This window comes from Herpailurus yagouaroundi, unplaced genomic scaffold (assembly GCF_014898765.1).
Source record: "Herpailurus yagouaroundi ecotype Mexico unplaced genomic scaffold, PumYag 140, whole genome shotgun sequence".
NCBI classification, from domain to species: Eukaryota; Metazoa; Chordata; class Mammalia; order Carnivora; family Felidae; genus Herpailurus; species Herpailurus yagouaroundi.
Window position 1 is genome coordinate 74,850,412 of NW_024412395.1, and position 27,365 is coordinate 74,877,776.

General features: G+C 40.8%; 1 protein-coding gene across 1 annotated transcript in view; it reads left to right on the top strand.

Moving 5' to 3' along the window:
- SLC39A10 (solute carrier family 39 member 10) overlaps positions 1-27,365 on the top strand; it is a 147,007-nt gene that overhangs the window by 12,252 nt on the left and 107,390 nt on the right. The window contains exon 2 of the mRNA XM_040475717.1: positions 17,963-18,065. The gene's annotated coding sequence lies outside the window, so the exon portion shown is untranslated. The remainder of the gene's footprint in view (positions 1-17,962; positions 18,066-27,365) is intronic.

Genomic DNA, 27,365 nt, shown 5'->3' on the forward strand with positions numbered 1-27,365 from the left:
AGCTGTCAGCACAGAGCCCGACGCGGGGCTTGAACTCATGGACTGTGAGATCATGACCCGAGCCGAAGTCTGACGCTCAACTGACTGAGCCACCGAGGCACCCCAATATCTTTTTTTTTTTTTTTTTTTTTACTTTTGAGAGAGAGAGTGTGTGAGAGTGTGAGCGGGGAGGGGCAGAGAGAGAGGGAGACACAGAATCCAAACCTCTGAGCTATTAGCACAGAGCCTGACATGGGGCTCGACCCCACGAACTGTGACATCATGACCTGAGCCGACTGAGCCACCCAGGTGCTCCCCCTAGTAGATATATCTTAATTTTCTCTAAATGTTGATCTAGTCTTAAACTCTTTTGCTGATAACTTCACCCTGAAGTTCAGGCCATTAGATTTCACTCAAATCTCAACTGCCTTTTTTACACAGGGCACCATCCAAATGGACCTCAGGGGCCTGTAATTTCTTCTACTTTTTAAGTTTCCTGTCTTTTTGCTAATATGCCATCCTCCTTAAATCAGCTTTCTATTGGCAAACCTCATTTCCCTCTTTTTAATTATTTCTTTATGTATTTATTTATAGTTCTTTTATTTTTATTTTTAACGTTTTTTAAGTTTATTTGTTTTGAGAGAGACAGAGAGAAACGTAAGTGGGGGAGAGGCAGAGAGAGAGGAAGAGAGACTCCCAAGCAAGCTCCACACTCAGCACATAGCCCAAAGCAGGGCTCAATCCCATAAAATGTGAGATCACAGCCTGAGTTGTGCTGAGATCACAAGAGTTTCCAGGTCCAGCATGGAGCTTAACGTGGGGCTCAATCCCACAACTCAGATCATGACCTGAACGGAATTCAAGAGTCACACGCTCACTTAAGCCACCCAGGTGCCCCTCCCTCTTTTTTTAATTACCACAAACAGATACAGTAAAACCTTGCTTTGTGAGCATAATTTGTTTTGGAATCATGCTTGTAATTGAAAGCACTTTAAGTGAATTTCAAGAACCATCAGCTCGGTTGTGATCATGTGACATTCAGCCTCGCATATTACTCATATTGCAAGACATCACTCGTTTATCACGTTAAAATTTATTAGAAATGTTTGCTCGTCCTGTGGAACTCTCACAGTGTTACGGAACCAGGCCAGAATGCTGGCAGAAAAACCAAGCGGCACTCAGAGATCTTGGTGGATCAGAGGTTTATTTAACCCCAGCGGGCTCAGAGGAGACCATTTCTCCAAAGATCTGAGCGCCAGATGCAAGTGGGGAGGGTAATTTATAGTTGTCAGCCTCCATATCTGTGGGAGTTTTCGTGTGCGTGGCAAACAGGGCAAGAAGAACCCAGAAGAGGGGGTCTCTAAGCTGGAGACCAGAGCTTGTTTTAGTCCCATTGGCCATCTTTGGCACAGTATTTTATTCATTTCTCCAACATTCTCCCCTTTGATGTCTTTTAAAAAAACTTTTAGTAGGTATCACCTTTCAGTTTTACACGTTGGTATTCTTGAAGGCTGAGTGCAGTAGTTTGTCGAGCAACAGCGTTTTCAATAAAATGTACCATGGCATTCAATATACAGGGGCCGATGGATACAAGTAAAATTATGGAGAGGAGGGACCCCCCCGCCAGGGCAGGAAGCCAGGATGCCCAAGCTGTGAGATCCCATCCTTTCCATTGATTGATACTTTTCTGTTGTCTACCTTGAATTCTATCCTTGAGTCTTTTAACCTTAGTTGTAACTATTTTTGACTCGTTTATGAAACAGCAACATTCCTCCCCCAGAAAGATACAAGTCCCTCCTTTTTCTGAAGTGAGGAGGACGAGGTTCGCCTATTTTGGAGGGACACTGCTGCCAGGGAGTTTATTTGGCTATGTAGGGTTCCCAGGGAGTCTGCCATCCGCTCCACGTCCAGTTCGTTGGTGCAATCTCCATTAGCCCAACAGCAAGAAGCAAGATCAGGGCGATGACGCCAGTAAGGGGCAAGGGCTGGCAGAGTTGCATCCGAACCCCTGGGCCTGGTCCACAAGTTGATTCCTCAAGCTTCTGTCGTGCGCAGACCAGCCAGCTTCCGGGGTGTGGCTGGAGCAGGGTTGGAGATCTCAGGGGCCAGTGTCCTTTTGAGGGTCAGTTTAAGCGGGTTGATTGGATCTGGATCACTTTGCTAGGTTGTGGGTTCCTCTGAGTTGGCCTTCTTAACTCTGGAGTGATGGACCCATGGGGTGATACCTGAAACTGAATCCTCTATTTGGTTGTATATCTGTAAAGTCCACCTCCAAGTCTTCGAAAGGGGCGGGTTTCTGGTAACTGTCAGATCAGGTTTAGGGAAGATATGGTTTGCATATTTAGAGATCCATCCTGTTTTCCAGTTGTTTAAATAATCATATGCCTATGGGGTCTTATTATTATCCCCACAGAATAACAAGCACAGAAGATTGTCTATACATGAAATACTATGACAATTTTTCTGATGTTTACCTCAAGTTGTCTAGTTTAGGCAAACAACAAACATTTAAAGACAATCAATAGAATTTCACATCCATAACGGTGCATTGCTGAAACATAGTTTTTCTCTCTAAAAACCCCTCTTTCCAGAGATAGCCAAATTGAGACCAATGCGTTTGTAGAACCAGTCTTAACAAACCTGGCCTAATAATTTACATAAGCTCCTCAAGAATAGTGACTGATCATGAAGATCTTTTAAAGTTTGCTTTGCTGGAAACTTTTATAAGGAATCTTCCAGTTGAACTTTTAGTAGCCTTTTTCAGGCCAGAAGCCAAGCCAAATGCTTGCCATCAAACAGGCCTGCAATACCTGTAGAATTGGGTGAATTCCTCTTTATGAGGTCCCCAAAATATCCTGAGGTTCCTGCACCTGCCAGGAAGTGACCTTCTTTAGTCACCTGGTGAGACTGCTGGGAACTCTGTAAGCGAGGTATCAGGCCACCATTTCCAAGGGGCTTTATGGCTCCATGTTTTATAAAGCCAACCTTAGTTCCTTAAAGCTGTCTGGTCATATCTGAGTCTATGAATGTCACTCTCATAGTCTCCCCAAAACCCCTTCTTTACTCTGTCCCGACCCCGTAATGTTCCCGTGAGTCAGAGTTGCAAAGACATACAGAGGGATAGGGGTGCCCCCTCTGATGAGGAGACCAGTCAGATGCCCGTCTGGCCATGTCCCGAAGGAACTTAAGTGACGCTTAGACGTAGCGGTCTCAGCTTTGTGACCTAAAGATCGGAAACTCTTCCGATGCTGCCATAGACTTTGTGCCATTCACCACGGAATCTCAGACAGTCCCACTCAAACTCCGTGGGCTTTCAGGGACCTTAAGGGTGCCCCCCTGTGGAGCCACAGAATCAAACTCAGCAGGCAAGCTAGAGCGAGTCACACGTTCACACTCACATACACACCAGAGGTTATAACATTCCCTCCCACAGAATTCCTACCTGTGAGACTTCTGAAGTCTCAGGGAGTGATCAGGTGCCCCTTCCACTCTTGTGAGTGCGCCTGGCTAGATCGGGCCCCAGCCTTACCGGTTCCGACGTTGGGTCCAGGTCCTCACCTGCCAAGTCTCCTTGAGTCCAGTGGGAATGGCAGACTGGGGGATGGCCTCAGGTGACCGGGCGGGAGACTGCTGAAATTCAGGCAGGGCACTCCTTCTCCCTTGCGATTCCTCATTCTGTCACCGCCTCGCCGTTCTCCCAAACCGGTGGCAACAACGGGCCAGCGTGGTTGGGTTTTCTGGTCAGAGAACCAAATATGTTATGGAACCAGGCTGGAACGCTGGTGGAAAAACCAAGCGGCACTGGGAGATCTTGGTGGATCAGAGATTTTTTTAACACCGGCGGTCTCAGAGGAGACTGTTTCTCCAAAGATCGAGCGCCGAATGCAAGTGGGGAGGGTAATTTATAGTTGTCAGCCTCCATATCTGTGGGGGGTTTTGCACGCACGGCAAACAGGGCAAGAAGAACCCAGAAGAGGGGTCTCTAAGCTAGAGACCACAGCTTGTTTTAGTCCCGTTGGCTATCTTTGGCTCAGTATTTTATTCATTTCTCCAACAGCAGAACAAGTTCCTCGTGGTCCAAGGTTTTACTGTATTTTCAGTTCTCAATGGCCAACAACGAAGTGTTCAAAGTTTAGGAAGTAGTATCCATAAATAAAGCTATGTGTGTAATAGATTTTCCCATAAGGGTATTTCAGGTAGGAGAATCATTACCTGCTATAAGTAAATAGCCCATGGTTGCCTGTGAAACTCACAAGCGATTGAAGTTTCCAGGACTCAAGGGCAGGTGTGTAATAGCTGAAACACAGATTCAGGCCCTGGACACCAATGAACAGAAATGTTCAAGACACTTGTCAGCAGGTGACAACAATTTTCAGCGGACCAAGCTGTATTTTGCACTGTTCAAATCCCTAAATTTTAAACACTTCTGCAGAGCTCTAAAATGAAATATCTGAAGGCAGCCCAGACTTTATAGTATTTCGTATGTGATTCTAAAAGCCTTCCAAAAGAGCCACGTGGGCAGTTCATTTCTTTTTTCTTATAATAGTAATAGTAATAATAATAATAATAATAATAAATGAAGGTTGAACCCCGCCCCAGAGTAGAACTACTTCTGGCTTAACATCTTTTTGGCCCAATGCCCCAACAGCTTAGTTACCAGACAAGTCTAGAAGAACATTTCTAGATGACATTTCTAACTGAAGATCTGGACCATGGGGAGAGGGGGAGGGAAGAGGGCATTGTTTTCCTTTTAACTGGAAATCTAGTGTGTTTACAACTAAAACAAAAGCACGGAGCCACTGTACCTAGATTCCAAACTCTTTTCAAGATAAGACAGCAACCTCCCAAAGTGAGTCATATGGTATGTTACCATACCCATGATGTTAAAAAGAAAAGGTACAAAAAAAAAAAAAAATTAGGTTGCAAAGCAAAATCTGACTCCAGAATTTTGGCAAGGTTTCTTGCCTTGACAGCAAACATTTCAAGGAGAGGGTAGCCTCTTTTTCCAATCTCATCTTTTCAAAGAAGCAAATTCAAGCAGAAGAATTCGCACTGATCTCCCCGCTGATAGGACCCAAAGGGCAAAATGGGACTATGTAACACAGTGATGGAAAGAGGAGGAAACTACTGTTTTCCTGAAGCTAATCTGAGGGTTGTCATGGTAACTCACCAGGGTACAGACTATTGTAGCTTCAGGGTATAATTTTGGTTTACATTCTTAAAAGAGGATATCACGTGCTTGCATTAAGAGTCACAGAAGAATCTTTTGGAAGTGGATAGCACTGATTTAAGATTTGGGTTTGGGCCTTTGAGAGAGTAGGTGTTTAGGGAGAAAACAACAGAAATACGTCAATTGGTAAATCTTGCTAAATCAAGGGGGCTGGGTGAGAGGAGAGACCCAGAGAAACAAAGACTCATACTAGATAGTACAACTAAAAGAAGGAATCTGAAGTAAAAAACAACTGGAGCCATTTGGTAATTTAAATATGCACATTGGTCTAAGAATTGAAGCTTTAAGAGAAATTGCTCTCTGCTATTAGCTTCTCTGTTATCTTGGTATTAAATACGAAAGACTATTTCGATGGATTTGATCCTGCTGTTTTCCTATGTTTTCATTCTGAAACCATTTCTTTTCTGTATTAATAACCTTATACAGGGTTTCCCCTTCTTACAGAAAAGCATAAATGACATAAGGTTTCATTGTAGCAGTTACTTTCAGAACAATTACTTCTGGTAGAAGCTTAACTATATGGAATTCTGTAACTAAATTTTTATCTAATTTTTCGTTTGACTGTGGTAGTCCCTAAGCCTATCTCTCTGGCTTCTCAGATGGCAGTACTATATCCTTGAGGAACAGGGCTCTGTACCAACAGGCACTCCTTCCTGAAGCTTTAGCTTTATGAGAAAATTTTGGGGAAAAGAGATTGTAGAATAGACTGCCAAATTCAAAACAACATTTCAGACAAAATAGAATGAGAAAGACCTATCCTGTTTGGGGCAGGACAGCTTTGTGTTACCTATGCCAAACTCCTCTCGATCCTGCATGATTTTCAGTATTAGTACTTTTTGGAAAACTGAGAAGCCGTGATTCCAACAGTCAGTCTCTTAGGGATTTCTGAGGATGAATCCAAACAGGGCAATGTGCAAGTTACCCCAAATTACTATTTAATTATTCACACCTGTTTTGGGGCATGGTGACTTGTCTTTTTTACAGCAATTATAAGGTGTTATGTGGGCTAGTGTGATTCTGAGTCAGAGGTCAACAATCTACTCTCTGCATGCCAATATCCACCACCTGTTTTTCTACCACCTGCAAGCAAAGAATGATTTTTACATTTCTCAATGGTTCCAAGAAAATCAAAAGAAGAATATCCATGGCATGAAAATTATATGAAATGCAGTTTCAGCCGCAAATGAAGTTTTATTGGAACACAGCCACACATTTGCTTATGCATTGTCTGGGGCTACTTTCATGCTGTAAAAATAGAGTCAACTAGGTGCCACAGAGACCATATGACCTAAAATAGTTACTTCTTGGCCCTTTATGGAAAATTGTAGCCAGTCTCTACTCTAAGTCATGATCCTCACTATTATTGCAGCCTGGGTTATCTAAATTTAAAACCTCAATCAAATTATATTAATACTCCACTAATGACAGTGTTCTAATGAGAGTTCATTGTTCTGCAGTAGGTGCCTAAAAATGGGGAGGCCAGATAACCCGATGGTAAGACTAACAAAAAGACAAGCTACACAAAGAAAAACAAGGGATATGGTAATACTTCCAAGTAATCTCTTCCAAAGAAAGTGGAAAACTTTTCAATGATATTTGCTGTTAGGTTTCCTTTTACATAACAGAAATCAAAATGTCCTAGTTTCAACCCCCTGGAAACCGGACACCCCCACCTGATCAGCAGTTTTCTTTCAGAGAAATTAATGATCAGTGTGTGCTAGTTCAAATTCTGACCTTATTTGTCAAACTGTCTGTGGTTCAACACGCTGGGGAAAATGGCAAAAGGAAGGAAGCATTTAGATATGTGTCTTTGAAACTTCATTCATCTTGAATTAATTGAAGAAGCCATAAGAATAGTGTTCTGGGGGTGCCTGGGTAGCTCAATCCGTTAAGCATCTGACTTGATTTCAGCTCAGCATTCTCTGTCTCTCCCTCTCTCTGCCCTCCCATGTAGATTCTCTCTTACTCTCTCTCAAAATAAATAAATAAAATTAAAAAAAAAAAAAAGAAGAAGAAGAATAGTGTTCTGGGCTTGCTTTAAAAAGAGGAAAGGTGTTATTGTTGTTGTTTTTTTAATTAAAAGTCTAGTTAATGCTTTTAATTTAGCCAAGTTTCTTGTCTCCCTATTTAAGTCTGAGACTGTAGTACTTTTTCTTGGGTCCTAGCAAATCTTTTTTAAAAAAGAGAAAAACTGGATTAACAATTGTACCATTCCCTTATCGGAGTCCTTCTCCATCTTTCTGCTGATGTACATGGGTTGTGCCCAAGGTTGTACATAATTCCAGGATCCGCTGACTTGTACAATGCAATCACACTCCGGCTTGTGGAATGGAATGCCAGTAAATCCGAGACAGCTATGAATCCACTCTTGTGAATATTTTAAGTAAACTCCAGGACATTTATGCCAATTAGGACTTGTGAACAGCAAGTTGGTTGAGACACATCTCACACAACTAGTCACAACACCTCAGTTGAACAAGAGCTGTGGCCTGAGAACGCATCTTCGGCGACAGAGCCAAAATATTGGGTGTGTTGGCGCTTCAGCTTCTGGAGAGCATTCTCTGGGCAGCAATCTGGGTAACAGTGGATCTGACTCTCATGGCACTTCTGGCAGAAGAGGCTCCTGGAAGTTGAATGTTAACGGTCCCTCACAGCCTCACATTTGACTCCACTTCTGGCACACCTCACCCTTTTCTAGCCTGTTGCCCATCAGTTCAGTGAGCTGTTCTGTTCAGTCCCTTTGGACTCAGGTACAGGTAAGGGATCATCTCCCCTCTGTACGTCAAGCTGCCAAGGGTTCTCAGAAACCTCAGGAACAGCTGGTATTTTGTTGCACTAGAATTACTTATTTCTGTGCATGCTTGGCAGTATTTTCAAGAACGTGCTTATTTTTCACTGGACACGAATGGCTCTCTTCCAAGGTCAGACCTTCTCAGAGTCTTGCCCTCAAGTATTCAGGACAGCAGGTATTTCAGGAATAAGCATCCATCAAAATCATTCTGTTTGAGGAAATATCATTTGATACACAGTACCTCCTTTTAACCAGTTTAAGAAATAGAGGGGAAAGTTCTGGCACAATGGATCTAGGTTAAAAGAATACCTACACTTAAGGAGAAAATGAAATTTCCTAAGTCAACAGCATACTGTCTTTTAGATATCTTCTCTCTTAGGACAGCTTGTGGCTTCATCAGACGTGAGTAGCAGAGGTAGGTCAGCTGGGGCATGTCAGCAGTAATGTGGTGCTAGGCAAGTTAGGATAATTGCTATGAATCTCCAGGGAATCTTCATTCCCCAGAGCTTGTAGGTTTAACTGCAAAGGGGAACGCCAAGGAACACAGTTCTAGTACTGAGGTAGGAAAAAAAATGGTCCCTTGATTATCAATTTGGTGGCTGGCTGTGTGTTCTCCAGAAACAAGAAGTCTACTCTGAATACAAGGCTGATTGCAAAAACTGAGATTTAATTAACACCAGATCCCTAGATAATGCATGCATATACATTCTGGAGGTGGCCTATGCTATTCGGCAGCCACAAACTCAATGCTAAGGCTGTCCGCAGAGCCCTGTCCATCTGGTTGGACTTTTCTCTTTATTCTGCCTCCTGATAAAAAGATAAAGCTTTTCCTTTCTTGCTATAAACAGTTCTTCCATCATGACTTTTGAACAATACTCTTTCTCTTGGCTTGCTTTTTCTTAATGTCTTAAATGCTTTATACCGAGGGGCACCTGGGTGCCTCAGTCTGTTGAGCATCCAACTTCTGCTCAGGTCATGATCTCACGGTTGGTGAGTTCAAGCCCCACATCATTCTCTGTGCTGTCAGCACAGAGCCTGCTTTGGATCCTCTGTCCCTCTCTCTCTGCCTCTCTCCTGCTTACGCTATCTTTCTCAAAAATAAATAAACCCTAAAAGAAAATTAAATGCTTCATACCGAAATCATTTTTTTCATTTTCACTTTTGATTTTTTTGTTTGCTTTTCCCATCTTATTTTCTTTAGTAATTACATAACTTCAATTTTAAATGTGAAAATGCTGGTGCTTTCACACATTCTTTTTCAAAAGAAGTGATAGGAGTTGATGGATTTCCTTAGCATGTCGGAAACTGACTTAGCAACATGTTTTTTAAAAATCTACCTTTGATTACACTGGATTTTTCATGTCATTTCTATAGCTTCTATTTTTTTCAGCTGTATTTGAAGCATAATCTACATACAATAAAACAATAATTTTAAGTGTACATTTGGAAGGGTTTTAACAAATGTATAATGGTCCGTAACCACTACCAAAATCAACATACAGAATACTTCCATCACCCCCCAAGGACTTCCTTCCTGCCCCTGTGCTGTTAATCCTCTGCTCCCCCCTCCCTTAGTCCCTGAAAGGCCCACTCACCTTTCTGTCACTAGAGTCTGACTTTTTAGAATTTCATATAAATGGATCATTTTGTGTGTATTCTTTTGTCTTTGGCTTCTTTCACTCAGCAAAATGCTTTTGAGATTTTCCATGGCCAGTGACTTGTTCTTTTTCATTATTACACATGTCCGTAGTTTATTCTTTTGTTGTGAAATACTTTTCCATGGTACGAGTCTACCCTCTATCAGTGGATCAGTTGATGGACATTTGGGTTGTTTTCATTTTTTTGCCCATTACAAACAAGCTTCTATGAACATCGTCTATGCACAAGTCTTTGTGTGAATATGTTTTTGTTTTCTTTCGGTAGATACCAAAGAGGGGGAGTGCTGGATCATGTGGCAAATGTATGTTTAATTTTTTTAAGGAACTGTAAACAGTTTTCCAAAGTGACTCTACCATGTTGCATTCCCACTAGCAGCGTATAAGGGGCTCAATTGTTTCACATAATCACCAAAACTTGATACCAAATTATCACTATTTTAAGTTTTAGTCATCATATAGTGGTAACTTATGTGATTTTAATTTATATTAACCTAATGAGTAATGTTGTTTACTTCATCTAAAAAGATTTTTGGTTTCATTCATTTTTCTCTTTCTGTTGTCCATTTTCTGATTCATTCACTTCTACTCTTTATCTTTTTTCCTTTTCCTGTTTTACTTTGGTTTGATTTGTTCTTTTTTCTTTTATCTGAACACTTTTATGATATTATTCTTAATTCTGTTTTCTTTTCTTTTCTTTCTTTCTTTCTTTCTTTCTTTCTTATTGAGAATGTAGGCATTGACCCTTTTGTTTTTGATCCTTAATTCTTAAAAAAAATTTTTTTTAACGTTTATTTATTTTTGAGACAGAGAGAGACAGAGCATGAATGGGGGAGGGACAGAGAGAGAGGGAGACACAGAATCGGAAGCAGGCTCCAGGCTCTGAGCCATCAGCCCAGAGCCCGACGCGGGGCTCGAAGTCACGGACCGCGAGATCGTGACCTGAGCTGAAGTTGGACACTTAACCGACTGAGCCACCCAGGCGCCCCGATCCTTAATTCTTAATATGGTTGCTTAATATGAAACTTTTACATCATTCATTTTATTTATTTATTTTTTTAGAGTCATCTTCACACCTGATGTGGGGCTCTCACAACTCCAAGATCAAAAGTCACATTCCTTACTGATTGAGCAATCCCTCTTTCATTTTAGATCTTTCTTCTCTTCTAATATAAGCATTTAGTATCATAAATTTCTCATCAAACTCTACTTTAGTTGTATTACATACATTTTGCTGTGTTGCGTGTTTTTTTAAAAAATGCTTATTTATGTATTTATTTATTTTTTTGAGTGAGAGAGCGTGAGCAGGGGAGGGGCAGAGAGAGGGAGAGAGACAATCCCAAGCAGGCCCCCAGCTATTGGCACAGAGCCCAACTTGGGGCTTGATCCCATGAACCATGAGATGCTGACCTGAGTGGAAATCAAGAGTCGGATACTTAACCGACTGAGCCACACAGCTGCCCTGTTGTGTTTAAATTTTTATTGACTTTGAAATATTTTCCTTTTTTTTTTTTTACCCTGGGTTATTTGGAAGTATGTTGCTTACTCCAACTATTTGAGAATTTTCTAAGTATCTAGAAGATGACTGATTTTGGTCATAGACAGATTTTTTTAATTTTCAATATCATTAAATTTATTGAGATTTATTTTAAACCTAATCTGATGTATCTTGAATGTTCCATGCATAGTGGAAAAAAAATGTGGATTCTGTTATTTCTGGATGGAGTGCTCTGTATATGTTAATTAAGTCAAATTGGCTGATGGACTGACAGTTTATTACTGTATCCCAAGTACTTGAACTGTCAGTTCTCTATAAATACTTGTTGTATGAATGAATGAATGAATGAATGAATACATGATCTATAGCATGACTATGATTATTATTCCCCCCCCCCCCACCTTGGAATTCTAAACAGTGGCCTGGCTGAAGAATAATCTCAAATCTAATCAGTGTATCTATTTCTCTAGCAACCAGACAGTCACATCTGAGCAGTAAGTTGAAAGTCCATTCAGATTGCACGGCCTCCCTTTTGCGTCAATTCTAGATCTGTCACTGCAAGGTTTGCTGTGTACAGTTTTCCTGGTTACTTAAACTTCAAGAGATTGCTGATCATTTCTTTGTACATGCAAACTGCCTTTCATTAATGTTCTGGAAGAAAATACCCAGCAGAAAAGAACTTAAATACATGTAAGGAGAGTTCAGCACACATTTGATTTCATGGTGGACAGCTGAGGATGCGTAAGGGAGGGGGCCAGAGGTGAGGGAGATCATGGCACTGAAATTTTTCTAATGCGAGTACATTCTTTAGTGATTACAATTTTTATTTATTGATTATTATTTTTTTAGAGAAAGAGAGAGAGAATGAGCAGGAGAAAGGGGCAGAGGGAAAGAGAGAGAATCATCAGTGGGGCTGGGTCCCACAACCCTAGGATCATGACCTGAGCTGAAATCAAGAGTTGGACGCTCAACCAACTGAGTCACCCATGTGCCTCAATAATTACAATTTTTTAATGTACTTTGTCTTCACAAAAGTTTTGTTTCTTTGCATGAATCTTTCACTTATTTATTTTTTCATTATTTATTTGAGAGAGAGAGAGAGAGAGAGAGCACACAAGTTAGGAAGAAGGGTAGAGGGAGAGAGAGAATCTTAAGCAGGCTCAATGCTCAGCACAGAGCCCAACTTGGGAGGTCATGATCTGAGCTGAAAACAAGAGTCAGACACTCAACTAATTGATCCTCCCAGGTGCCTCTTTGTATGAATCTTTTAAAAGAGATGTCAGCGATGTTTGTGGCCCAGGAATAAAAATGGCAGTACTTGCAATCAAGATTATCAGTCTTTTTAGAATACCCTCACCATACCACCACCCCCCCCAAAAGTTATATTTCATGTTTATTTCTTTTCAAAATTCAGGCAAATCAACATTAGTTTGTGACTTTTAGAACACCCTGTGAAATTGCTATAGGTAAACTGCATGCCAGAAAACCAGGATGTCTGGATTAGGATTGTCACTATTTTGTGACTGTGAAACCTATTAACGAGAGTTCTGATTTGTATAGTCTCCAAAAGTGATGAGAGCATTATATTTTCCTAAATTAATGCATCTAAGTCCACATAAAATGTGTGCACTATTAACGCCCATCTCTACTCCTGTCATTTCAGTTCTTTTTCTTCTTTTTCTTTAACTGCCTCCAAGGAAACCTTGATAGAAATCAAGTCTGGCCAGTTTTGTTAGTTCTTGCCTCAAGTATAAGTGCTATCTTTAAAATCAGAGTTCTGCTTGCTAGTCTCAAGTGTTGCTAATTAGGCCAAAACATGTCTTAGCCTGAGAATTTCTCTGCGTAATTTTAAGTTTTAATATGTAAGAAAGCTAGCCAAAAGAATATTATATGTGGATTTTTGGGGGGTTAAACCTATTGAAACCAATTTAACACAATTCGCTATAAAAACTTCCCTCTACCCTCTGAAATATTTTAATTAGGTACAGCTTTGAGTATGCAAACATTAACTTGACATATTCTTCTCTTTAGCTCATGGTTTCCTACATTTTCCCTTTGACTATTTTTTTCTTACATTACTCCCACAAAGGGATTCTTTGTGGCTTATTTTCAGAAAATCAGGAAGAATGATTCTGCTCTGGTAGGAAGGAGAATCATTCTGAATCCAACAAGAACTGCTTAGTTTTGAGAGCCTGAGAAGGTGGCCATTAGTCATGACTTTGGGGACCAGCACTGCCCCGTGGGAGCAGTTACTGGAAGAAGTGGCTTGTGTGAGGACTTAGGCAGTGGGGGCCTGAGCTGCTGTTCCCCTGTCTCTAGGGCCCCCAAAGCTTCACTCAGCTGGAAAGCCCTACTGCTTCCCCTGAAAAGTGGTAATAAATCACGGTGCAGCTCTACAGCGGTATGAGTCCTCTGTGTCACCTATACTTAGGGATTAAGCTGGGTTATTCCTGGATGGCACCTTAAGTCCCTAGTGCCAGTCTGCTTTTGAAATAACCTTTCACTGACTTCTAAGTGTGCTTTTATTCTGAGACTGCATAGGGCCACTAGCTACTTCTGGTTGTGTTGAGTAGAAAAGGCACCCCTTCCTCAGAGGTAGGTAAATGCAGCCCTGTGCCAGGACACTCCGCTTGCCCAGTGTTTTTATGTAGGTACAACCTGCACAAGTATTTATGTGGCCGCCCAGCCACTACATCTGTGACCATGACCCTAGGATCACCTGGCAGGAAGTAGTCTGTCCTGAATGTCTTTTGAAATCCCCTCTGGGTTGTGACAGCTAGAACGACAGGGGAGTTAAAAGACAAATAAGGCTGGCAATTTTCACAAGTTGCTGCAGAGAAAGGCCATAAGGTGTGGACTGAAACCATTCTGCTGTTTCTTATCTTTTGTCTCCCTTCCTCACAGAGGGCTTTCCTTGTCAACCCATTGAGAGTGGAGTGCCATGTTTTTCTTCCAACAAGTGATAATCATTGTATTTGTGTGTTTATTTTGTTCATTACCTATCTTTTCAGCTATCTTTTCGAGGTGTTGGCCAATACACCCCTATCACATAGCTACTACTTGACACAGAGTTGGCACTTAATAAACACTTGAATGAAGAAATGTCTTTAGTAACCTCTGACAGTGGCAAGGATGAGAGATATGAAGGTGATCTCAAATAACAGGGAGACAGGGGGCGCCTGGGTAGCTCAGTCCGTTAAGCGTCCTATTCTTGATTTTGGCTCAGGTGGTGGTCTCATGGTTTGTGAGATCAAGCCCCATGTTAGGTGTGGATCCTGGTTGAGATTCTCTCTTGCCTCTCTGTCCCTCCCCCTCCCCGTGCACACTCTCTCAAAATAAGTAAATAAACATTAAAGAATAAATAAAATAACAAGACAGGGTGGACAGCAGCCCTTGATCAGGAGATACCATTGATTTGATTTCCCTTACTGCAGGGACTTTCCTTGACTCTCCTCTTTTTACAGATAAGAGAGGCTGGGCAGTTGATGTTTCATTGTTTGTTTTTAGCTAACATTCACCGAGAAGGCCAGGCACTGTACTAAGGGTTTTGTTTACACACATTATGTCATCCGACCTGTACAACAATCGCTATGAAGTCCGTGTAATTATTATTCCATTTCAAATGTAAGGAAACTGAGATCTACATGGGGGATGATGGTAGGTAGTTCTATAGCTAACATAATAAATGACAACATCAGGAGTTGAACTCATCTATCTGACCCCGACTATCCAACTCTTCAACGTTATTTTTTCCCACTTGTACTTTTTAAAAATGTATTTATTTTAGGTAGGCTCCACATCCAATGACAACGTGAGTCTTGAACTCATGACTCTGCGATCAAGGCTCTGACTGAGCCGGCCAGATGCCCCTTCCTTCCCACTCTTAAACATTATTAAACATGCCTTTATCTTGAACACAGTGAGGCAGGAGAAGGTGCAAAGTGCGAGCCCCTATCACAAACTCCCCTGGCCTTGGTCTCATGGCCCAGTCTACATTTGGTCTTCCTAGACAGTGGAGGATTTCCAATCCTGCCTGTGTCCTAACCTAGTAAATTACAGTCTTCGTATTCCATTATCTCATTTTGCTTCCTTGGTGCTTACTGTCCACACTGTGGGCAGAGAGCTGTCTACCTCATGGTTTCCACATCCCTAGCTAGATACAGACTGTTTCCCACTCTCAGCAAGGCAAAGTGAAGACAGGTCATTTGGTTCAGCAGCAAGCAACATTCAGTCTCTGGTGGGATTCTTTCCCCCAAAGTTTTAATGATGTCCTAAAATAGCAAGCTTTTGAAACTTGTTCAGTTCAGAGACTTCTATTATTGGTGTCCCAGAGCCCTGGCAGTTAGGGAATATCTGCAACTCACAGAAAAAATCATAGGCAACTGCCCCTTGAACCTAGTATCAAGAGATGTTTAAAAAAATTTTTTTATTAAATTTTCTCATCCCAAATGATAAAAAAAAATTATGACCAATTTTATAGCTATGCTACATATTTACTCACTGAGTAGAACACTATGGTAACCATTTAAGGTAATATATGGCATTTCAATACATGCAAATTACATTATGACTCAGAATTCTTCATTTAAACACACGTGTTCAAGGCCTTGGTGAAAGGAAAGAAATAAAGATGCCTAAGTTGACTCCAAGAGGTTAAAAATCTAATTGTAATTATTTATAACCAGACGCCGATAAATGGGTTATTTTGGTCTTTTAAAAATCCTCATATCCCTTTAGAAACTGATCTGACACTCCAGCCTCCTACCAACAGGACACGCACGTGGTTTCGTTTCTTGGCCTCAGGTGCTGCTACTTTGGTAGATCACACCTTGCATGTGCAAGAACAGAGTAGGATACGAGGACCACAGCAGTTACTAGTTCCCCCCCCCCTTTCTCTCCCTCCCCTGACCCAGCCCAGTTTTGTGGATGAAAAAAATTGAGGCAAGTCCATCTGTGGCTTTTCCAGATCTAAATGTGGGGTAACACAGAGACCTATAATCCAGTGTTTGAGCAAATATTTTCTGATCCCGTACACGGCACGGATATGGCCGAAGATAAGCTCAAGTTTAAGACGCATTTTATTTTGTGAACTTGTGAAAGTCGCACAAAATATATTAACATATATTAATTACCCTTGATTATTATCCATGCTAGGCAGAAAGTACTTAAAATCACAAAAACATTTCTGCCTGCATCTTGAGGCTTATACCAGCAAACATTAAGAATCGTTCATCATGAGCTCTTTCAGGAAAGAAAAAAAGCATTAAAATGTTTTATGCTGCAATTAAAAGTCCACCATGTTACTTTTCTTTATGTTTTTTTTTCTTTCTTTTTTTTTTTTTTTTTTTTTTTTTGGTCACCACTGTACCTTAATAGCATGCAGTAAAGATAAAGGTGTCAATTGAGATAAATTTTTACTACATGCTAGTAAAGGGGAGCCTGAGTAAGTCCAAGCAATTTATTTCAATCCAGCAAACATTCTTCCAAAGCCTAGGACCAGTCTAGGTGCTATAGGCAGAGAGTACAAAAAGAAGCAGAATCCTAATGGGGAAATGAGACAATACAGAAATAGTGATATTATAGAGTAGGGCAATTATTAAATGAGGAGATTTGCAGCTAGGGGAAGGAGAATGGAAATATTTGAGAAGTTGGTGATAAGAGAGGCGTAGATGTATGATATGATTTCAATTAAGAATTACTCCAGGGTCCCTTGGTGGCTCAAGTCGGTTGAGCGTTTGACTTTGGCTCAGGCCACGATCTTACGGGTCCTGTGTTCAAGCCCCTCGACAGGCTCTGTGCTGACAGCTTGGATCCTGCTTCGGATTTTATGTCTCTTTCTCTCTCTCTCTCATTCCCCAACTTGTGCTCTGTCTCTCTTTCTCTCAAAAATAAATAAAACATTTTAAAAAATTGAGGAAAAAAAAAGAATTACTCCAAAAAAAAAAAAAAGAAAAGAAAAAGAAAAAAAAAATCACTCCAGACCATGACCTCCTTGAAGGTGACACATACAGTTGGATCTAGCCTCGCTGGTTTCTGTTTGGCCATTACTTCTCCCCCACTTTCTCTTTCATCACCCTTCCCATGCACAGAGAAGAAAGAAATGGAAGGGCGAATACTTTTCTTTCTCTTCAAATGTAACCTGTATTGTTCCATCTAGGGACAATAAGATAGAGACATATACTTTGCTAGGATGAGGCAGAACGTAAGCTGTGAAAAAATACAAACCTTTCCAGATTTTAAAGGGATAACTCATGGGAATGAAAACATTAGAAGGGGAAAAGACAGGATGTGTGTGTTGCCAGTTTACCACAGTCGTGGTGTTATGATAGGATCTGTCCAAAAGACCTTGTTTTATTTATTTAATCGAGTAATCACATTCTCTCTGACACTTTTGGATGGCAAGAGCAAAAATAAAGGTATCCATGAAGTCAGACCTGCAGTTGCCAGGGAGTAGTAAAGAATGCCAGTTGAATCTCTGCTACCTGTGCAAGTCCTAAGGGAAAGATGAGCTCATGGAAGCATATATAGATCATCACAAGGCAGAATTAAAATACATTAAGTATGGCAGTCGGATATAAACCCCTGAGGGTTATGCAACATAAAAAGAATAGTTGAAGTACAACCTAAAGCTTTAAAAGGGGGAAACCTAAGATCCTCACTGGCTGGGGAAAACAGTTACTGCACACTCATCAAGGGAAAGACCTTATATAAAGCTTGGGATTTGAAACCCCTAGCACTCCAACTGATCTAAGTGAATGTAAATTTAGGAGGAGGGACTTGTTTTATTTTTGCATTTGTGGTCTCCACAGCCTCTGGACGGACCTGACAGGCTTCTAGAATTTATCTGAATTGGATTGAGCTGAAATAAAGAGGGAAGGATCCCAAATCATCTACTGAAATCTTCTTTAAAGGGTAAGTTTCATTTATTTACCATTTTAAAAAAATGGTATAGTTACTTGGCAAAGTATATGCTATTGGCTAGACAGACATTTACTTTAATATTTCATTTTTGGGTAACTGTCTTCAGTAGTACTGGGATCAGTACATGAGTGACAGATATGCTCCCCTCACCACCCGCCCCCCCCCAACCAGGAAGCTTCACATTCTGGGAGTGTGCCATGCCATAAACCTTTGGTGTATTCATGAATTGACATCACCAGGGAACTTAATGGGGACTAAAAGTAAAAACTAAAGACTTTAAAATAGAATAAAACGGATACCAGTCAAAAGGAAGAAATGTATAAATTCATACAAAGGAATAAAAAACGTGAATTAAAATCAAAAGAATGCTGACATTACGGAAAGCATTAAAAATGGAGAAGCAGGTATAGGAGGGAGATTTACTTGCAAAGACATTACTTTAAGGACATAATGTGGGCAAGGGATTTTGTGCAGGAATGCATTAGAGATTGCTGTCAAAAATAACCCAAAATGATTGAAAAGAGGTATTTGGCTAAAAAAAAAAAAATGAGCCAATGTGGACATTCCTTTTGGCAGACAATGGCTCTCAAAAATATACGGAGAGCCACAAAAATAAACAGTAAACATTTTGGAATAATGAAGAAAACATTTATAGTGCATAGGTATATATAATTAAAATTTTAGGAATGTCCATTAACTGTAATAAGTAACACGAACAAAATAAGGGAGACAAATCTAGAAAGAAAAAAATAACTGTGGTTTTTTTTTTTTTTTCTTATAATCTCAGAAACGGACCTAACCAGACATGTTGAGAGTTAGTAGAGACTAAATGAGTACTTACGGGTGTGTTTAGGCTCACAGGGAAACTCATCCTAGAGAATTCTGAAGCAGAAACACAACAGCCACAAACTTGGAAAACCTGAGTAACTCTACCTGGAAGCCAAGTAAGCCTCCATATTGAAAGAAGTCCTTTTATTCTATGAAAGAAAAAACAAAACAAGACTTTAAACATTCGGCAAACTTAGTTACTCGTAAAAAGTAACACAGCACACCAAAGATATGGTACAGTTCTTTCAGAAACAAATTATGACTTAATTTAAAAGGCAATACACTAATTTCAGGCTACCATTTCAGGAAAAAATAAGGAATTGAGAATTAAAAGTCTTGGCTGTGTGCTTTCTTTCCACATAGAGAAACTAAAATGAAATGGAGGGAGAGAAGTCCTGTAAAGAAAAAGTATTCAGTCAGCTTTCGGATGCTTTGGTATAAAGAACTGATCATGGGAGTGTAATTCTATTAACAGCTGGGTTTCAGTCTGCTCCAGTAGGTTCCATCTTGTATTAGGGGGAGAGCTTGTAGTTGTATGTTCTTTCCTTTCAGTGATTCCACGTTTAGGGTCAGTTATACTGTGAAAGGCTTTATACTTGCTTGCTAATCCTGGAATAACAGAAATATTAGCCAGTGTGCCTTTAGAGCTTAAAAGATCTGTAAATGTGGGGCACCTGGGTGGCTCCGTAGGTTAAGCATCTGACTCTCGGGTTTTGGCTCAGGCCATGATCTCACGGGTTTGTGGGATTGAGCACCATGTTGGGCTCTGCGCTGATAGCACAGAGCCTGCTTGGGATTCTCTCTCTCCTCCTCCCTCTGCCTCTCCCATGCTTGCTCTCTAACTCTCTTTCAAAATCAATAAATACTAAAAAAAAAATCTGGAAATGTAGTTCAGTACCCAAGTTTGGTTTTTTTTTAATGTTTATTTATTTATTTTTGAGAAAGATAGCACAAGCAGGGAGGGGCAGAGAGAGAGGGAGAGAGAATCCCAAGTAGGCTCTGTGCTCTTAGAACAGAGCCCCATACGAGGCTCACAGTCACGAACCACGAGATCATGACCTGAGCTGAAATCGAGGGACAGATAGATGCTCAACCAACTGAGCCACCCAGGGACCCCAGTACCCACGTTTTTAACTTGTTTGGTTATGTTATATTTGGCATTTAAACTATCCTTTTCATTGACCTCACATTTTATTTAGATGAGTAAATTTGATTTTTTCTGCAGGTATGTGAATCTATTAATGTAATGTAGATACTTACACATGCTTTGAAAAAGTATGTAGTGGATATGTAATTGTTTTAAGAAAAAAAATTTTTTTCTCCTGTGCACCTATTTGGAAGTATGCACCTAACACATTGAGGTACCGTTCTAAGCCACACAAAAAGATAAGTAACCAGCCTTTGCCCTCAAGGAGATTACTGTCTATTTTAGCAGATTTAATTTACCAAATCTGTTTTTTTCATAAGATGAAAGAATATTTAAGCTCTGCATATGTTGAGTAAGCACCTTGCCTAAGCAGTGGTGAGATAAAACGACTTTGGAGTTAGATGGACCTGGGCTTTTACCCCGGCACACTTAGTATTTCTTTCTGATCCTTTAAGTCTGAGAGTTTACTTTTTTTTTTAAGTTTATTTATTTATTTTGAGAGAGAGAGAGAGAAAGAGAAGGCATGAACAGAGAGGGGCAAAGAGAGAGGGAGGGAGAGGGAATCCCGATGCGGGGCTCAAACCCACAAACTGCAAGATCATGACCTGAGCCCAAGTTGGATACTTAGCCGACTGAGCCACTCAGGGGCCCCGAGAATTCACTTTTAAAACAGGAATACTAATTTTTAGCTTACAAGCTTACAGAGGTTTCATGGGGTAAACATCATAATGCATATAAAGCGCCTATCAGAGGAGGTGGATGGGGGGATGGGAAGAAATAAATAAATAAATAAAATGCCCATCACAGAGATTAGCCCTAAATTTTTAGTAGCCTCCCCCCACCCCACATATATTATTTAAATGAAGAGTTCAGCTTCAGCATTTCTATAATTGTCTCCATTAATTTTTATCTAGTGTTATTTTAAAATAATTAAATAATTTAAATTTAAAATAATTTCATAAATGCAGCCAGATTCTAATTGGCAGTACTTTGGGTGGCGAATGAGGCAGCAATTGAGCTGTTAAAAATTCAAGAGACAATATAGGAATGCCGGAACATGAAGGTCAAGAGCCAGGCCCCAATCCTTCCACACATTCATTACCCGTCACAGCCTCTGCCGTTAGAAATGATCTGCCAGGGCTGAGAGGTGTCCAGGGGAAGGAGAACAGGAAAAATGGATTCACGGTGTTTCTAAAAGGCCCGGAGAAAAGAAAAACAGCTAAGGAGATAGGGATTTGTTTTGCCAGGATTCTATAAAAAAAGAAGAGCACATAAATTACACCAAGAGACTGTGACTAGAAATAAATATTGGTATATCTCAGCCCTCTGCTCCCAATCTTTGGAATCCTTTTTGTGGTTTTCCGCAGAGAGAACAAAAGGCACGTCCTCTCACCAGCACACCTTCCATCCCTGGACAGCACTTATGCCTCAGCCCTCCCTCCTTCCCCATGCTGTTGAACGAACCATGTGGAACAAGCGATAAAGTAAACTTGAGACCCAACTTTAATTCTCTACCTGAAAGCCAGACAGTCAACTCTGCTCACCTGATCACTCCTTGCAACCGTGTCCCTCAAAACTAATCAGGGCACATCCTACAAAGAAGGGGAAAACGGAAGGGTCTCCCTAATCGAGAAACTCTAAAACTTAACTGAAGTCCCCAAACCCTACAAGTTATTTGGAGAGTCTTCCTCATTCTTTAATTCCCCTGCTGTCTCCACATTCCACGCCTAATGAGAGAGGGAAGGTTGAAAGAAAAGCAGTTTGGAGCACTTGGGTGGCTCAGTCAGTTAAGTGCCCAACTTCAGCTCAGGTCGTGATCTCACAGTAGGTGAGTTCAAGCCCCGCATCGGGCTCTGCACTGGTAGTGAGCAGCCTGCTTGGGATTCTCACTTTCTCTCCCTCTCTCTCTGCCCCTCCCTGACTCGTGCATGTGCTCTCCCTCTCTCTCTCTCAAAACAAATAAACTTAAAAAGAAGAAAAGCAGTTTGCTCATTTTTCCATCTTAATTTTCATACTGTCTCATTTTTTTTTTTTTTAGTTTATTTATTTAAGTAATTTCTACACCCAACTTGGGGCTTGAACTCACGACCCTAAGATCAAGTGCCATATGTTCCCCCAACTGAGCCAGCCAGGCATCCCTGTTGTTAGTGGTTTTGTTGTGTAGTATTCTATTGTGTGACTATAACACAATTTATTCTTCCCCAGCGATGAATAATTGTTTTCATTATTTGGCTGTTTAAGTAAATCTGCCTTGAGATCTCACTATGCATTTTTTTTAAGATATTATTTTTAAGTAATCTCTCCACCCAACATGAGGCTTGAATTTACATCCCCAAACTGGGTTGCGTGCTCTACGACAGCCAGCCAGGCACCCCTCCCACTGTGCATTCTTCATTTCTTCCAGGCCCCTCCCTGTGGAAATGTGGTGAATAGAATTGTGGAGAGGGTCTCCACACATCCAGTTAGTCTTGCCTCATGTTAGTTCTTCAGCTTACTTGGGCACCAGAATTCAAAGGAAGATAAAAATCCTTTGTTGCCCAAATTTGAGAGAGAGAGGGGGAGAGACAGAGACAGACAGACAGAAAGAGAGGGAGGGAGGGAGGGAGGTGGGAGGATAGAAGGAGGGAAGGGAGACAAGGGAAGAAGGGAGGAAATGTATAGGCATGATCTTTAACTCATAATTCTTATTTTATAGAGGTATCTGATCATCTTAATTTCTAAGAGCTAAATAAGTAATGCTTACATGATACATGATTCTTTACTTCACTCTTGGAAATACTCCATGTCCTCTGGAAATATTTAAAGAGCTTTGTCATATCCCTTTAAGAAGTGATAAAATCTGGTGCGGCTGGGTGACTCAGTCGGTTGAGTCGGTCTGACTTCAGCTTAGGTCATGATCTCACAATTCGTGGGTTCGAGTCCCGCATCAGGCTCTGTGCTGACCACTCAGAGCCTGGAGCCTGCTTCGGATTCTGTGTCTCCCTCTCTCTCTGCCCTCCACCACTCGTGCTATGTCTCTTAAAAATGAATACATGTTAAAAAAAAATAATAAAAAAAAAGGAAGTGATAAAATCACAGTGTCAAGTGCAAGCTTCAGGGCCAACTTCACTAGGAAGTTTAGTTGACTGAGTATTTTTCCTAAAAGTTTTTTTTTTTTTTTTTAACTTTATGAAGAATCCGAACTCTTGAACAAATCCCAGGGAGGCTGAGGCAAGCAATGAAATGCATTTTTTTTTAAATTTTTTTTTTCAACGTTTATTTGTTTTTGGGACAGAGAGAGACAGGGCATGAACGGGGGAGGGGCAGAGAGAGAGGGAGACACAATCGGAAACAGGCTCCAGGCTCTGAGCCATCAGCCCAGAGCCCGACGCGGGGCTCGAACCCACGGACCGCGAGATCGTGACCTGGCTGAAGTCGGACGCTTAACCGACTGCGCCACCCAGGCGCCCCTGAAATGCATTTTTAAATATACCGTTTTGAGCATTGTTGCCAGCAGTCTTCATTGCTGACTCTTATCCTTGATGCCTTATTCCACTTCCCCTAGATGTTTCCACTTTCGCTGTTACTTAATTTGCTTCCTCAAATGTGGAAAGTCATGAGACACTGAAGTTTGCTGCTTTAAGCCCTAGAATCTACATTAATAAATTATCTAGACAATTTCCTAACCTATCCCTGTTTTAAAATTTTGATATACAGATCATCTAAGAAACTGGTCAATTAAAGTAATCAATCCATGGTAATTAGCAAATTATTTGCTCCACAGTTTATTATAGAGATTTTAATTTCTATCGTTAAGACTAAAAGTTTTTTAGGGATGCCTGGCTGGCTCATTTGGTGGAGCGTGTGACTCTTAATCTCAAAGTCGTGAGTTTGAGCCCCACGTTAGGTGTAGAGATTACTTAAAAATAAAAAAAAAATAAAAAATTGTAATATTTATTTTTGAGCGAGACAGAGGGTCTGAAGCGCGCTCTGCACTGACTGACCCTGATGTGGGACTCACACTCACAAACCACCAGATCATGACCTGAGCCGAAGTTAAATGCTTAACTGACTGAGCCACCCAGGCACCCAAAATACAAAAAAAATTTTTTAGGTAAAATCTTTAAAAAAAAGAATAATTTTCTTTTATTGTATGTTTGTTGTTCATTTGGGGAATGTTGACTTATTTTTAATTGTGTTCTTGTTTAGTCATGGGGAAATATACACATTCTTTATAACATCATCGATTAATATTTGAAATCAGGTTATAATCATTTTCTTTTTTAAAAAGAAAATTTTATTTATTTATTTATGAGAGAGAGAGAGAGAGAGAGAGAGAGAGAGAGAGAGAGAGAGAGGCGGGTAGAGAATCCTAACCAGGCTCCACTCAGCACAGAGCCTGACGTGGGGCTTGAACCCATTAACCGTGAGACCATGACCCGAGCTGAAATCAGGAGTTGAACGTTTAACTGACTGAGCCACCCAGGCATCCCTATAATCATTTTCAATTAAGTTTATGCCAAATGAAGTTTGAGAGGCTTCATGATAAATCTCATCTCATAGACCCTCATAAGAGTAACCACTTGGTGTTTATTGTACAATAAATTGCAAATGACATTAAAATAGTGACACATAGCTGTGCAAACATGGCAAGCCAAGTTCTGGACATCAACCCTTTAACCAAAAAGAGTTAATGTAAGAAAAAAATGCAAATGACTTCCCAATTTCCTCTTTTTAGCAATTATAGGTAGAAGTTTAAAGTATGGTTAGAATTTGCCTGTGATTTTTTTTTTCCTCCTGTAGTATTTAGGGCTAGGATGAGTGAAGCTTCTATGATGAGTGTTTTACCTCACTGCTCATGGGTTGGAAGTAGCTTTATTTAAAGACAGGATGGAAAGTATAGGGGCCAAAGCTGAGAGAGAAAAGATAAATATTTGTGTTGAAGGGCAGTGGCCATAGAAATGCATTAGATAATAAGTATATAAAAGGCTTGGCATTTATTACATTGCTTGGAAGGATATTTTGGAGTCTCCTGAGATTTCTTGAAAACCACATTAGCGTCCATCTGGGAAAGAGTTCTCTGCCCTAACCCACATTCCCAGGCCAACTTTCAGGCTTTCCTTAAAAGGTGCTTTGTGGGGCACCTGGGTGGCTCAGTCGGTTGGGCGGCCGACTTCGGCTCAGGTCATGATCTCGCGGTCCGTGAGTTCAAGCCCCGCGTCGGGCTCTGTGCTGACAGCTCAGAGCCTGGAGCCTGCTTCCGATTCTGTGTCTCCCTCTCTCTCTGACCCTCCCCCGTTCATGCTCTGTCTCTCTCTGTCTCAAAAATAAATAAATGTTAAAAAAAAAAAAAAAGGTGCTTTGTATTAAGCTGTCAGGAAATAGCCCTTTGTTAGCCCTTTGGTTCTGGGCTCAAAAAAGGCTGAAGTGATAAATTGTGATTCTATTTTTTTTTTCAACGTTTATTTATTTTTGGGACAGAGAGAGACAGAGCATGAACGGGCGAGGGGCAGAGAGAGAGGGAGACACAGAATCGGAAACAGGCTCAAGGCTCTGAGCCATCAGCCCAGAGCCCGACGCGGGGCTCGAACTCACGGACCGCGAGATCGTGACCTGGCTGAAGTCGGACGCTTAACCGACTGCGCCACCCAGGCGCCCCTTGATTCTATTTTTTAAAAAAAAAACCACTCTAGCTAGAGATGGTTTTGAATTCCTATGATAGTGTTTAATTTGTTCGAGATTCTTATTCAGCATTTACAATTGGCTCAATGTTAGGGAGAAGGAGAAACCTGTTGATACAGCTCCTTTAAGTGCTGTGGGTTTCAAAACAACTGTAGATAGCACACATTCCTGGAGTGAGGCAGAGGGTGAGCCCGAAAGCCTTCCCCATTCATTCAAAGAAGGAGAAAGGGACTGAACTTACCTCTCAGCAGGTGAAGTTAAGCACGTCCTGTAAGTGGATTGATTTGTTATATAAATCAAAGTTATGTTTGAAGGGACCATAAACAATACTTTGTCACCTGGTACCTTCTGTTTCTCCACCCCACCCTCAAAGCCCCCCAGAGCTCATTGCTGGGGAAATGTTCCCTTCTTGTTGAAAGATGTCTTTCTTCCTCTTTGATGATTGTTATTTTTTTTCCTCTTTCTTTTTAGCTCGAAAGGAGATTTTTTTTCCTTTTTGTCACGTCTGTGTCGTTTCTCTTTTGCTTTGTTACTAGGCTAGTTTACATCTTAAAAACAAATGTGAGCTTCGTATCAAAACAAAATAAATGCATGCTCTCCAGAATTATAAAGGAATAGTACAGCTGTCCTCAGTGATTATGTTCTTTGAGCATCTAAAATTTTGAAAGTGCTTAGAAATTTCTTTTTAACAAAAGCTATCAAAAAACTCCTTACAGAAACCCATTTTGTGAAGTTTTTGAGTGTTGTTTTGTGGATGGTTTACAGAAATGCCTAGTGTGTTTCAGAAGTACCTGTGCATGTGTCAGTGCAGTGAAAGCTCAACAATTTAAAACATTAGACTGATTTTTTTATTTGCGGTTAATTTTGTACATTTATCCAGCGAAGTGCTTTTTTTAATAATATTTTTGCAGAGACAGATAAAAAGCATTACTCAGTGCAACAACTTAACTTGAAAAGGAATAACAGATAAGGGTTGTGGGAGCCCGAGAAAATGGTTGCTGATACTTTGAAAGCTGTGCCCTAGGATTGCCATTTAAAATTGTAGAACTGTTGTCAAACTCTTTAGCAATGTAGAGAGACCTTCTAGGGTGTATCTTCACCTGCTGTGAAATTCCCTTTCTCCTTTGTTCTGCCCCTGATCTCTGATCTCCCATCTCAGGGTCCTTCGTATTCAAGGACACTGCTGCTGAACTGCCGGCAGTCTCTGGCTGGAACCATGGACTGCTCTGACTCATCCACACTTTGATCCTGTGAGATCATTTATTCTAGGAGTAATGACATTCATTTTCCAGGAGGCTGGCGGTCTAGGCTACCACAGAAGGGATGAAGGGAAAGGACCCAAAATAGCATTGGTACACGAGCAGGAGCTCGATAACTATTTGTTGGATGAAAGTCTTCAACTGTTTCCTTCATGCCAATGGTGTCTGCAACCGACCATGAGGGAGCCAGCTTGCTTTTTCTGTTAGTATTGCAGTTATAATTCTGACTTTTAAAATACCAAGGGACTTGACATTGCCAAATTTAAGTAAGTAAGCTTGGCCTAATTTACTTAAATAATCATCCCAGCCCTCCAACGCCTTGTAGCTTTACTTCCAATATACCCTTTAAATTTTGCTTACAGGAGTTGGGAAGGAGGATGGCCGAGCTGGTGGTGC